Source organism: Hoplias malabaricus, chromosome 9, assembly GCF_029633855.1.
Source record: "Hoplias malabaricus isolate fHopMal1 chromosome 9, fHopMal1.hap1, whole genome shotgun sequence".
NCBI classification, from domain to species: Eukaryota; Metazoa; Chordata; class Actinopteri; order Characiformes; family Erythrinidae; genus Hoplias; species Hoplias malabaricus.
Genome location: NC_089808.1, coordinates 40,573,824 through 40,588,401, shown reverse-complemented (window position 1 = coordinate 40,588,401; position 14,578 = coordinate 40,573,824).

The following is a 14,578-nucleotide window of genomic DNA, read 5'->3' as shown; positions in this document are numbered from 1 at the left end:
TCGCCAGGTCACCCTTGGTTTTAGGAGCCGGCATTTAACGGAACACTAGGTATTTTTGCTCCTGGGCTCCCCCTGCAGTGGTTTCCTACCCACCTCCAGTAGTTATATAGTAGAGTTTTTGCAGCTCTGAGCCCAGAGTAGTACCAACAGAGGCTCTGCTCCCTGTTACAGATCAGTGAAACATCACACTGCTTTGGAAGCTGTCATTTTAATGTAAAAATGCAGTGGTGTTAGTCTGATGTAGCTGAAATCACTAGTTATAGTGGTGTCTACAAGGGTCTGGACGCCCTGTGTTCATATAGATTTGAGTTTGTCGCTCATGTCTCATGGGGTCAGGGAGTACGGCGTCCCCTCTCTTCCCATCAGCTGCTGTAGGTTCACCCTCCTCTTTGACCCTTCCCACACACGCCCTGCCATACACAGTTTACACTCGCCCCGCGAGCACAAGCTGACACATGACAAATCAAAGACCTCCTAAACAACTCGCGCCGAGCCATTTTCCCCAAAGAACAAAAATAAACACCGTCGTACTGAAGCTGGGTGGCCCCTTCGTCTCCGTGTGAGGCCTAGCAGCCCGAGAGCTTCCTCTGAGAGATCACCCCTCCTCCACACACACACCCTGGCTCAGTGGGTGGCATTTCCCAAACACACACACACACACATACAGACACTGACGCACACTTCTACAACCCACATTCAAATACCACACTGTTGATTTTCCCATGTTATTGCAATGCTAAAAATGCACCCAATTATTCTGTTCCGTTTTGCTTACGCTCAGACTACACAAAGCCGTGATGGTTCCCTGGTGGCGGGATGCTTCACTGAAGTGATGTAAGCAGAGCACAGTCCTGCGGACCTTCTGTTTAGTCCATGTCCGGTCATCAAGAGTGAGCAAGACACTGTTTTTCAACATAAGCAGCTGCGCTGCTGATATTGTTGCATTAACAGTTTAATCGCGAATCACATGTTTACGTTTAGACTGTTTGGGCGTAACGGTGAGAAATTTGTTGTCCGTGTTTCTCCCCAATCATTAGGAAATGTTAGTCACCACATTAACTCAAACCTCCCCCCAGTTACACACCGTTCAGAGCGTCTATACAGAGTTCAGGGTCCTGGCCACAAGTGGGCGCCACCGAGGCTTCAGCCTCAGGAACAGCTCCTTCACAGTCTGAGGAACCTGAACAGAGAAGGTTCAATATTCTCTAAACGAAGCAGTCAAATACCGCACAAACAGACTTCTACGCTTGGACGAGGGGGAAATGTTAGACCGTCAAAATACTGATTGGAAATGGGGTTTTTTTAAAGCACGATCTGAGCTGCTTCTTTTAGCGCATGTGTAGATTACAGCATTTATTTACCTTGTCTATTATAAACAAGTTCTATGACATGGATACAACATAGAAGCCTCAACAATAAAAAAGCAAAACCCCTCTTAGCTCTGTCTCCCTGGTAGAGCCCCGAGCATAAAGCCAACGTCCTCTAAAGTTTATTCACAAAAGTGCAGAGGGTGGAAATAAGATTTCTGCCGAGATTTCTTTATCGTACAGAACTTTTGGATGGAAACCCTGCTGCTGAGAAGAACCGAAGCTGCGTTAGAAATCACTTCCAAATACAGCTCTATACAGTGTCAGCCATTTTGTAGTGTTTGAAATCTCACTCCCTATAGTTCACTATCGAATTCAAATAATGTAGCGTACAGAAGATGTACACTAGAACACCCAGTGTATACCATAATGTAGCTCACTGATGTCTTACTAACCATGAAGAAAAGTGGTGGTGTGTCAGAGAGTGGGAGAAAAACACACATGGGCAAAGAAGCCAGTTTGTAATCTACAAATGTCTGGAGATGTCATTATTATTTAAATAATCTGTGAACTGACAGTGTTTACTTACTACGTTACTTCCCTCTCATGTTTGATTTGTTTATGTGACATAATACGAATGTGTCCTGTGCTTTATTTATTTATTTACTGAATGAATGATTCAGAACGTAGTGTCTTTAGTCTTTTATTCACTATTTATCAAATGCTTTATGAATGGATTAACGAGTGAACCGTGTCAAACCCAGCACAAGACTCAAAAGGTGGGAGTCACTGTCCTCTGGTTGGGGTCTAAACGTGTTTGAACAGAGGGATGTACAAATGTGCAGTGTACGATCAAACAACCGTGAAGGTACAATGTGTGTACAGTGGTCTTTAACGTCATGTTCCGAGTGTTAAGAGCTCTTTTAATACGCTGTGGCAGGTGAACAACACACAGTTCTAGATATGGTAAAACTAAAATATGGCACTGACGTTGCTTCCTCTGGGACACCTGAAGCCAGCCACTGCTTCTTAAAGCAAAGTCACTGGACAGCTCAACGTGCTGGAGGAGAACTCAAACTGCCCATATCTGTAACATCAACCATGACTCACACTGTGCATATTGTGATGAGTGGAGAGAGGGAGCCTTCCTTTCTGCCCAGAGAGTAAGTTCTCCAGGAACCCTGGTTAGGAGGCATCACCGGGAATCGAGCTGATGTTGAGAGAAGGCCTGCAGTCTCCATTTTAATTCATCCCAAAGATGAAGGCCGGTCAAGTTCTTCAACACCAAACTCGCTCATCCATGTCTTTATGGACCTTGTTTGCCACAATGTCAAAGTCAGGCGAGTACCAAACCCAGACTCGTCCATCTGATCTCCAGGCGGAGTAGAATGATTCGTCAGTCCAGAGAACACATCTCCTCTGCTCTAGAGTCCACCTCTGCATCCGATGCTTTGCATTGTGCTCGGTGATGTCAGGTTTGGATGCAGCTGCTCAATCGTGGAAACCTGTTCCATGGGTCTCTCTCTACGGGATGTTCTTGAGCGAATCTGAAGGCCACATGAAGTATGGAGGTGTAAAACTGATTGACTCTGCAGAATGTTGGTGACCTCTGTGAACTACACATGTCAGCAACTTAGTGGCCTACCATTTCATGGCTGCGTTGCTGTGGTCCCGATTCACCTCCACTTTGTTATAATACCACTGAGAGTGGAATATTTAGTAGTGAGGAAATATCACGACTGGACTTGTTGCACAGGTGGCATCTTCTCGCTGTAGCACACTGGAATTCACCGAGCTCCTGAGAGTGACCCATTCTTTCACAAATGTTTTTAGAAGCAGTCTGCATGCCTATGTGCTTGGAATTAAACACCCGAGGCCAAAGAAGTGACACCTGAATTCAAAGATTTGGATGGGTGAGTGAGTACTTTTGGGGCAAAATAATGTACGTAGGGCAGTCCTACACACCCAGCAAGGGCAGGGCTAATTATGACCCCTCACTGGGGATTAAACTCGCCAACACACAGGCCTCACATCACTGATTATAAGACTAATAATACTACTACACCCAGAGCATGCACTAGGCGCATGAAGCTTATCTTGTTAAATGTTTTTATTATCTGATGTACAACGGGGCGGCACTGTGGTGCAGCAGATAGTGTCTCTGTCACAGCTCCAGGGACCTGGAGGTTGTGGGTTCAAGTGCCGCTCCGGGTGACTGTCTGTGAGGAGTGTGGTGTGTTCTCCCTGTGTCTGTGTGGGTTTCCTCCGGGTGACTGTGAGGAGTGTGGTGTGTTCTCCCTGTCTCTGTGTGGGTTTCCTTCCACGCTCCAAAAACACATGTTGGATTGAAGTGTTCATATATGTGTGTCTGTCTGTGTTGCCCTGTGAAGGACTGGCGCCCCCTCCAGGGTGTATTTCTGCCTTGTGCCCAATGATTCCAGGTAGGCTCTGGCACAAATTGGGACACAGCCTATTTATAATAGAGGACTTTTGTGTCTTGTTTCCAAAGCCTTACTAGAACAACAAAGGCTCAGCTCTGTCCACATGCCTAGGCCTGTGGGAGGTGCTCAGTGGGTTTTGTCGATCTGGAGATGGGTTTATATCACGTGAGCTCAACGTTGTTGGTCTTGAGACTGCTGGACACTGCTTCTGGATTCCAGCTGTCCACAGGAATATTTTTCTCAGTGAGTAGAAAAATTGGCAGAGGCTCCTGTCACCTCGGCAGACTAAACAAACACCACTCAAACCACCCAGAGAGCCCATCCCAGCCGCCTGTGTTTTCTTTTCTTCCCCACTGTCTCCTCTGTGAGAGGAATCTGGACGTGTTGGTGTCTGTCAGCACTAGACCTGTGACTCCTCCCTCCCTTGAGGTGTGCTTGCTAGTAACACTTTTAATATTTCATTCACAAAGTCAGGCCACCCCTGGTTGGCTGCAGTTTATAAATATATCTACCCAATAATTAGCCATCCCACGATAATTCCCCACACGTTTGCTGTTAGCTGACCTCCCCCCTGTCACACAATGCCCCCAACACTGGGAGGGTGGGAGTATGTGATCTCAACCACTGCCTCTTTTCACACTGCAGCTAATAGACACTGTAGGAAAGTGCAAACTGCCCAGGTCTGTCACATCAGCCAACAGCAATTTTTACTCGCTGCCAGCCTCGGATGGTTGAGGCATCAGCAGGAATCGGGCTGAGGTGATTGAGTATGAATGGTCTGAGATTAATCAGCTCAGTTGTAAGTGATTTTATGAAGGATCTTCTAATGGAATAAAGGCCAATCACTGCTGCTGCACCAAATCTATGGCGTAAGCAATGTGTATGTATGGCATAGCTGGTAGGTGAAACTACCCAGAAATGTACCTGCGCCTCTCTGAGAGACAGAATGAAACAACCGTGATTGGTCCACAGTCAGAAACATGTGAGGAGAGATAACTGAGGAAGTCCAGAAATATCAACTCCTCTCAACCACACTACAGAGGCTTCAGACAGCACCAGAGTCACGGCGAGAGATTTCCATAGACATCGGTTTTGACGTCGATGAAACGTATGAAGTGGTGGAAGAACTTGAGCAAAAATAAAATAAAAAATACGGACAATTCCAAAAAAACATTTGCTATGGAAAGCTATGACGGAGACTGAGTTGATTCAACACAGAGGTTTAAGTCGAGTTTAAGACACTTTTACTTGATAAAATCACTTAAAATGAAGTAAGAAACATCTAGAGATTGGTGGAACAACCTTATAATATTCTTGCAACTTTTACTGACTTGATTTATGATGATTGTATTTACAAAGACGACATTTATTTTGCTGTGAAACTTCACTCGCTAGACAAGGCTCTTATCACTTTCAATGAGGACAGACCAAGATGCAGTAAGGTTTCTAAAGCATGAAGCTTGAGTGATACAGATCACAAGCAGTTTGCTGTTTTTGGAGCCCAATGAGCTTTTGTTGAAGGGTGGGACTTGCCTCATAAACAGACACCAAGTTCAACCTTACAAGTCTTCTCCGTCAATTTCTAAACAGTGACCCGACAGCCACAAGTGCTTTAGTTGAGGTCAGGTACTGGTGGTCTCTATCTCTGTTTAGATCTGGATAACAACTCCCATTCCAACTCCTCCCAGAGGTCTCAGATAGAGCTTCATCACTCCAGAGAACACAGTTCCACAGCTCCACAGTGGATTTATACCCCTCCAGCCAACACTTGGTATTGAACATAGAGACGGGCTTATCTGTTGGGACTGTTCAAGTTGTTTGCAGATTGGCCATATCTACTTCCACACATTCAGACCTGCAGTGTGTTTCTCTGGCCATTAGGGGGCAGTAAGACTGTACATCAGAGACTCTGCGCTCAGACCAAAGAGCTAAACAATGATACACCTGGCTTTAATGCTACGCTGCAGTTTATAGACATCCTCTAACTACTTTAAGGTGCACCTTCTGTTCAAAGACGTTTGTATTATCTCCATGGAAGAGCATGAAACCTATTGAGATGCTTTAATGCCCTTGTCCAATGGTGGGTATGGGCTGAAGGGGTACAACTCCCCCTCCCAGCACTGGGCTGTTAAAAAGTGGAATGAGAAATCCGGATTGAGTTGGAGTGGTGATTTTGACCCAAAACTAATCCAACATCAGAACCCGACCTCACCAACGCTCTGGTGGCTGCCATCAAATCCTCACAGATGTCCCCACAACTACTTTTAAAGCCTTCACAGACGAGTAGACGCCACCAGCTCAATGTTCGGAATGACTCATGTGTAGGGTTTTAACACCAGCATCACCAGCAGTGCATGAGAATTAGTTTCTCGGTCCAAAATCAACACGTTGTTGTTTACCTGTCGGCCATGTTGGCAGCTCCTGGTGCTCTGGCGTGGCTGTGGCCGAGTGGGAAATGCTGCGAGCGTGAATGAATTCGCCCACTGTGCTCAGGGTCTCCTGCGCAGGGACACAGTGTAGCACACATTTAGCTAAAGCTGGATGTGGGTGTTGGATCTGGACCCAGATCAGGGTTTTGTAACTGGAGCCGAAGCTGGATCTGGAACTTGACCTGAAGCTGTGTTATAAATCTGGAGATGGATTTGGGTGTTGGATCCGGATCAGGGTTTTGTATCTGGAGCTAAACCGGGAGCTAGAGCTGGGTGGTGTTTCTGGATCTGGGTGTTGTATCTGAACCTGAAACTGCAGCTAGATCTGGAGCTGGATTACAAAATTTGGCTTGAGTATGAGCTGCAGGTTGGATCTGGACCTGTGTGAAGGAAGCTGAAGCAGGAGATTTATATCAAACTTAATCTGGAGCTTGGCCTGGCTGTTGGACCTGGAGCTCAGTTTAGTGCAGGACCCGAATCTGGAACTAGATGTTGACCCTGAAGCAGTATTTAGATCTGGATCTGAGTTTTGTTTCTGAAGCAGGAGCTGAATCTGGACCTGAGAATTGAAGCTGGAGCTGGATTCCAAAACTGGGCTTGAACGTGAGCTGCGTGTTGGATCTGGATCTGTTTTTTTTTTTTTTTTTTTTTTTATCTTGAGTCGCTTTTACCTGGTGTTTGATGTGGATCTGTGTGAAGGATTTGGAGCAGGGGACTGATCTGGAGTTTTAAGTGTGGGTGTTGGATCTGGAGCTGGAGCTGGAGTAGTAGCTGGATGGTGCAGGAGGCTGACACAGCTGTTGATCTCCTGTAGTTCACAGCTGTTAGAGGAGCCTGCTCAGAAACATGGGTGTGCAGAGATTTTAAAATCGCACAATCAAAAGGTCATTGTTTGTGGTGAGTTCTTCTGTTTTGGTAGCTGTCCAGTTCCGTACATGGGATGTTCACTCTTGCCCTGCGTACGCTGCCCTGGTCCAAATGTTAGTGTCCACACTCCAAGGGGAGACAGCAGTGTGTCCAGGCCAGACCCCTGCGTTCAGCTCTGGACCCTTAGTGTGGTCCAGTGTGGAGACTGTGCTTGCCTCCGCCTGCTGCAGTGATGGATGCAGCTGTTGAGAAATACACCAAATGGGCAAAAGTTTGTGGACACCTCCTCCAACATTTTTTCAGAAATGGCTTTGAGCCTGATGACCTTGAGCTCATGTGCAGCTGCTGCAGAGCATCCCATGGCATTTCTGTCATTTCTATGTTAGGAAAAATAGTGTGGCACTCTGTTCAGGTCAGACTCTCATTAATGCAGTGTGAGTCAATCCTATAGGGATTCATATACTGCTGTGAATAGAATAGCGCCATCTGCTGATTGCAGTGATTCATTGCTGTTTATTCCAGCACCAGGATTTTCGCCCTGACCAAGACAGGGGTCTTTAATCCTGTTGCACACTCTACGGGATTTTGAAAATCATAACTGATGTGAAATTCACCGCAGAATCCCTCAGAAGAGTTAGGATCGACTCATTGCTTCCAGATTGTGTGAGTGACAATCGCTTCTCAATTCAATCTCCCATTCATTAATTCATTCATTCATTATCAGTAAGCGCTTATTTAGGTCGCGATGGGTACGGAGCCTACACGGAGTCATTGGGTGCAAGGCGGGAACACACCCTGGAGGGGGCGCCAGTCCTTCCTGACACTCCACTACTGAGGTCCAGAATTTCCAGAAATGTCTGGAGACCCAGAGCCTCAAACCCAGAGCAGAGGAGGAAACACATGGCTCATTTATCCTTGGCTCCTCCACTGTGCTCCAGCCACATTAAACCTGCTCCACAAGGCGCTGCCACCATTACGCTAGCAACAAGACAAGACGAGGGACAGGACACGCAACCGGAAGAACCAACACTCCAGGACCAAGACTCAAAAGCAAAAATTCTCTAAGAACAAGTGGGAGAACCACTGAAAGGATCAGGGAATCAAGAGAGGACAGTTTGAAACACTGAGTGGAACCAACACTCAAAAACATAAGGAGCACGAGGAAGACTCTCAGAGAGAAACCAAGACTCAAATGGAAAAGAACCTGGGGGAACCACTGACACACTACACACTACAAACATCAGGGAAAATGACTCACAAGAACCAAGTTGGTTTGATATGTTGAAGGGGCCTGAGAGAATGAGGGAAACCTGAGTGGAACCAATAATGAAAAATGAGAGGCAGAACCACTGAGAAGAGCCAAGACTTGTGGTCCTTCAGGAGTGGAGAGTGGCGTTTGCGGAGTGGGAGGAGGTTCTCCAGCTCGGTTCTGCGGAGCGCCCCTGGAGGCGTCTCGCGTTGGGGCTGTTATTGTCTCAGGCAGAAAACCACTTCTAAACAGGGGCTCAGCGTTCCAGCTCGGGTTCGGGGCCCTTCTGTAAACATAGTGGGGCCAGAGTGAACCAATTAAAGCGGCATTACGCCGGTTCCTGTTTATTTAAAACATGTTTATACACTGCGAGGGTCTCGCCTCAGATCCACACTGTTCCCCTCGCCACTGGAGGAACGGAACCAGAAATTACAAACACACTCGCCAGTGTGGAGCGCTCTCTAAATATTGATTTCTGCTCCGTGTGATGGAAGGAGTGAGGACGACTGATTAGGGGCCCTACGGCATGGAGCTAACACACACACACACACACACTCAGTCGAGTGTCTTTCATCATACAGCTATTAGGCATCTGCTTCATTATCAGTTACAGACGTTAGTTAGAACCTACAGCACTGTACTGAAATCAGAGACTAGAGACATTTCTGAGACATGAGATTAAACATGAGACAATGGGACTCTTTACAACTCCACAGGACCTGGTGTGTGTATATATGAGGGCGGCACGGTGGTGCAGCAGGTCGTGTCTCTGTCACAGCTCCAGGGACCTGGAGGTTGTGGGTTCAAGTCCCGCTCTGGGTGACTGTGAGGAGTGTGGTGTGTTCTCCCTGTGTCCACGTGGGTTTCCTCCAGGTGACTGTCTGTGAGGAGTGTGGTGTGTTCTCCCTGTGTCTGCGTGGGTTTCCTCTGGGTGACTGTCTGTGAGGAGCCAGGAGCTCATTAGAACTAAGGCATGTGATTGGCCAAATGCAATGTGTAAGAGCGGGCCTTGGGTCAGGTGATTTGTGGAAAGATTTTAGTAAGGCCACATCACCAAAGAGAAAGCAAATGATTACTAGATTTATTCACGATCAGGAAGACGAGGCACGGTCTGCAACAGCAGCATCACAGGCAAAACAAGGCCAGTGGCTTTGCTGGGAGTATCTAGAGCAGCGGAGGGTCACTTGGCAAGACTTGTGGTCGATGAGGGCAAGTCGTATTAAGTTTTTGCTTGAAGCAACTTATGACGTCCTTTCAACTACACAAAATCTTGGACAGTTGGTACGTGAAGACCCTAGTTGTGAATTATGTACAGGGGTTGCCACATGGAAGCATATTCTATCAGCTTGTAAGGTTAGTTTGTCGCAGGGAGGTATACATGGAGACATATTCAGGTGCTAAGGGTTTTAGCATGTTTGTTGGACAGCAAACTCTTAGAGATAGATGTATTAAAGAGTGCTTGTAGTAATAAAGTTATTAGGTTTGTGCATGAGGGTGAACGTATTGGTACAAATATTGGTAGATGGGGTGAAGCACAAGATTGGAAATTGCTGGTGGGCGTAGGTAAAAATATGCAGGTCCCAGAGTGCATATTATCCACACTGAGGCCCGACATGGTGCTGTACTCTGAAATTAAATGGATAGTTTATTTTATAGAGTTAACAGTTCCATTTGAGGATGCACATGTAAAACTGGTGGAGAAGGGCATTAGAGGATTTGTAGCCAAGTCTGCCACATCCCTGCCTGTGCAGTTCGGCATCAGGGGCCAGAAACTAAGGGCAGCTGTGAAGGAGTTATCAGAAACAGCTGAAAGGTCTAGTCAGTGGTTGTGGATAAGGAGAGCACAGATTACTTGGGGAAATACACTGTAGAGATGCTAGGATTGCAGGTGATGTAGCATGTAAAGTTCACATGGAACTTGTGACACTGAGCATACATTAACGGTGCCAGTGGGGCTAGGTACAGCCTTAGTCACCAGGGAGCCCAGTGTGGATTTACGGTTGTTGATACTTAAGGGTAAGGTAGAACTGTAAATTTGGCTTGGAGGGGGGTGAGTCTGGGATGCCAGACTTTACCGTGGAGCCTTCTGGAGGTGTCATAGGCTTCATTCAGCGAAACACTGACGATGGGAGGTGCCTACCTGATGACCCATGTGAAGAGCTAGTGAATCAGTGGGTGGTTGGGGTTCTCGTGTGATGGACTCAATGAGTAATCGTGGATGTTAAAGGTAGCTGGTTGCTGATCGAATCATAAACGGCCACAGCAACCTTGGTGTGTAGCTGTAGGATTGGAACAATGGAAATTGTGTGGCTGCCGGTAGGAAGACTGTGGGGTGGGCCCTATGTGAAGCTCTAATGGATTGGCATAGGATATTTTACATCTTATCTTGTGTGTGATTGTAATAAAGTAGAACTACACAGTGCTCCTGTGTGGTCAGTGAAGCTGAGAGAATGGACAGGGAATGTAAAAACTAGGGGGTGGTTTTAATGATATGGCTGATTGGTGTATATGTGCATCTTTTAAGCCATCCATTAAAACACAAGAAGCACCCAGCGCTGCTGTTTTTAGTTTCTATCAGTCTATAAACATAAAACAGGCGCACATACACACACACACACACACACACACAGGCTTTTCAGTAACAGGCCTGGATTGAAGCAACAATGGACGCTCGTCCTCCTGGACCACCCAAGAAGTCCAGCAGATCATGTGCTAGCTCTTTTGTTCTGGCACTCCCCTCTGCCCCCCCAACCCTCTCAACACCCCCTTCCCTCCCCACCCCCCGCCCTCGGCCCTCCCCTCCAACCCTCCTCCATGAACTGGGGCTTTAAAGCTTCTGTCCTGATTCCTGCTCCTCATGCTGTGTGTTGAGTGTGAGGACAGTGTGTTTCTGAGTCTGTTCTGAGTGTGTGTTATGTGTACGGTGATTGTTTGGTGTTGAATGTGTGTGTGTGTTATGTGTATGGTGATTATTTGGTGTTGAGTGTGTGTGCTTTGTGTAAGGTGATTGTTTGGTGTTGAATGTGTGTGTGTGTTATGTGTACAGTGATTGTTTGGTGTTGAGTGAGTGTGTTATGTGTACGGTGATTGTTTGGTGTTGAGTGTGTGTATGTGTACAGTGATTGTTTGGTGTTGAGTGAGTGTGTTATGTGTACAGTGATGGTTTGGTGTTGAGTGTGTGTATGTGTAAGGTGATTGTTTGGTGTTGAGTGTGTGTATGTGTAAGGTGATTGTTTGGTGTTGAGTGTGTGTATGTGTACGGTGATTGTTTGGTGTTGAGTGTGTGTATGTGTACGGTGATTGTTTGGTGTTGAGTGTGTGTATGTGTACGGTGATTGTTTGGTGTTGAGTGTGTGTATGTGTACGGTGATTGTTTGGTGTTGAGTCTGTGTTAAGTATTGATTGTAAACTGAGAGTTTTATTTAGTGTTTGTTCAGTGTCTGTTGTGTTCTAGTGTTATGGGTTTGTTCAGTTTGGGTTATGTGTTGTGATGTGTGTGTGTGTGTGTGTGTTCAGTGACTTCAGAGAATTTTGTGGAGAATTACCCTTAACTTGTGTGTACTAGCATGGCCCCCAACACGAACACTAACCCCACCATTAACACTAACCCCAAAACTAACACTGATTCCAAGACTAACACTAACCCCAACATTGACACCAGCACTAACACTGACCCCATTATTAACCCCAACACTAACACTGATCCCAACCCTAACCACAACACAAGCACTGACCCAATATTAACCCCAACACTAACACTGATCCCCAACACTAACCACAACACAAGCACTGACCCAATATTTACCCCAACACTAACACTGATCCCAACACTAACCACAACACAAGCACTGACCCAATATTAACCCCAACACTAACACTGATCCCCAACACTAACCACAACACTAGCACTGACCCCAACACTAACACTGATCCTAACCCTGACCCCAACACTAGCACGGATCCCAACACTATATTAATCGTTACCCACTACATTAATCAATAATAAGTTAGTGGTCCCCATAAGGAAGAGAAGTTCCTAAGTTATGAGAGTGTAAACAGGACTGGGTCCCCACTACATGCCATATATCTTTACAAATTTCAGCTGTAATTTTGCCTTGTTAAATGAGTGAGGGAAGACAATGAAAAACAGAAAGAAAATACGGAATACAAGAAGAAAGAAGGGAGAGAGAAAGGAGAAATCACTTATAACAAAAGAATGGGATTAATATATATATATACAGAGAGAGAGAGAGAGGACCCCCCAGTTTGTGTGCGAGTGCAGTCAGTCAGTTTGTTTGGCTTCTAGTTTTCCAGCTCTTTCTCTCTCTCACACACACACAGAGAGAGAGAAAGAGCAAGAGCTCTGCCAACAACAGACATGAATGAGAGACACTTTATCACTCATTCAATCGGTCTCTCTCTCTCACCCTCTCTTTCTCTCTCTCTCTCTCTCATTCAACACTGAGGGTCCAGAGGAACACCCCTCAGCTACGTCAGTTCCTATAGTGGAGACCCCCCCACCTCTCTCTCTCTCTCTCTCTCTCTCTCTCTCTCACACACACACACACACACATTCTTTCCCTCTTTTTCCTCAATCTAAAATTAAAGTAGCCATAGGTTTGTGGACACTTGCTGCTCTTATATTTCTTTAATAGGATAATCATAGGATATTAATGTTCTATGGGGGAACTTTTATGAAGCTGTTGGAACATTTCTGTGAGGATTTAATGGCAGTCAAAAGAGCAGGATCACAAATCTCAACTCATCCCCAAAGCATTGTACAGAACTCCATTACTCCAGTAGCCCCCCCCCCCCCCCTCCCCTCCCCCTTTCCAGCCCTAACTGTGGGGTTGGTCACTTATACCCTTCTAAGAGACACTTGGCATTGGGTGTGGTGTGGTGACCCCAGACTCATGTGCACCTGCTCCTTTGGAGATTGTACAAACGCAATGTACACAACTGTACGCCTGAGTCAGTAGAGCTCAGTGGAGTACAGCTCCGTCACTGCTGTACCTAGCTGCCCCTACCTGGGTAAATGTGACTGGTTACTACCTGCCCCTGGAGGCCCTCTGCTGGCTGCGGGGCCACGGTACTGACTTCAAAAGCCCAAGCCGTATCAGATTGAGACAGGCCTGAGGTGGCTGACAAACGCTGCAGTGTTGTGGGGAACAGAGGAATTTACAGCACGCGCCTTTGATCTGCTCGGGTGGGCCCCAGCCCCTCGCCCCGGCCCCGGCCGCTCACCCCCGGGGCCAATAACAATCACACAGGAAACATGGGGCCTGGCCCTTTTATTCTCCACAAAAAAAAACCTCCCACATACACCTGAGCCTGCTCACACACTCACACACATCCATCAGCCTCACTTACTCAACACCAGTGTCATAGGTGATAGTTTCAAAACAAATCAAGACTCTGGGCTGAAGATAGTTTGACCTACATACAAAGTAATGCTGATTTCACTATTTCATTCATTCGCTCACATATTCACACACTCACATAATCACATGCTCGTTCACTTGATCATATGTGCCCTCACTCATTCATTCACTCACATATACACTCACTCTCACACTGTCACTCGCATCCACATTCAACTGCATATTCACTCGCTCAGTCACTCACATGTATCTCCTCATTCATATGATCACATCATTCACTCATTCATAAACTCCTCCACTCATTCAGTCACTCACATTGTCAATTACTCACTCACTCACTCATAAACATCCATCAGTCACGCATGTACAGATGCAATCACTCACTATCACTCACTCACTCAATCATTCACTCACTCACACACACTCACTCCTGGTTATTTTTAACTTCTCCACCAGGGGCTGCTGTTGTCTCCCGTCAGCGATGATACAGTTCACACACAAATGAAAACAGACAAGAGTTCAGGTTGTTTTTTTTTACTTTTATTTTTGTTAGTTGAATTTCTATGAAGGGTGAAGGACAATGATGGTCATACGAGGGTTGTGTGTGTCTCTGTGTGTGTGTTTTGTGTGTATGTTTGTGTCCGGATGAGTGTGTGTGTGTGTGGTTTTTTTTTTGTTTTTTTGTTTTTTGTTTTTCTGGCACATAGTTCTGACGTCACAGTGTTTTAGACAATGACAAGCAAAAGAACAAAAGCAATTCTTCAGACCTTTACACACAGAAGGACAGGCCAGGAAACCTACACACGGTGTACAGCCAGAGCCACGCGCCTCTCCTTCATTTCCCACACTGCATTTCTCTTTATCCCACAGCGAATAAAGAGCTCAGAGCTCCACCCAGTCTGAC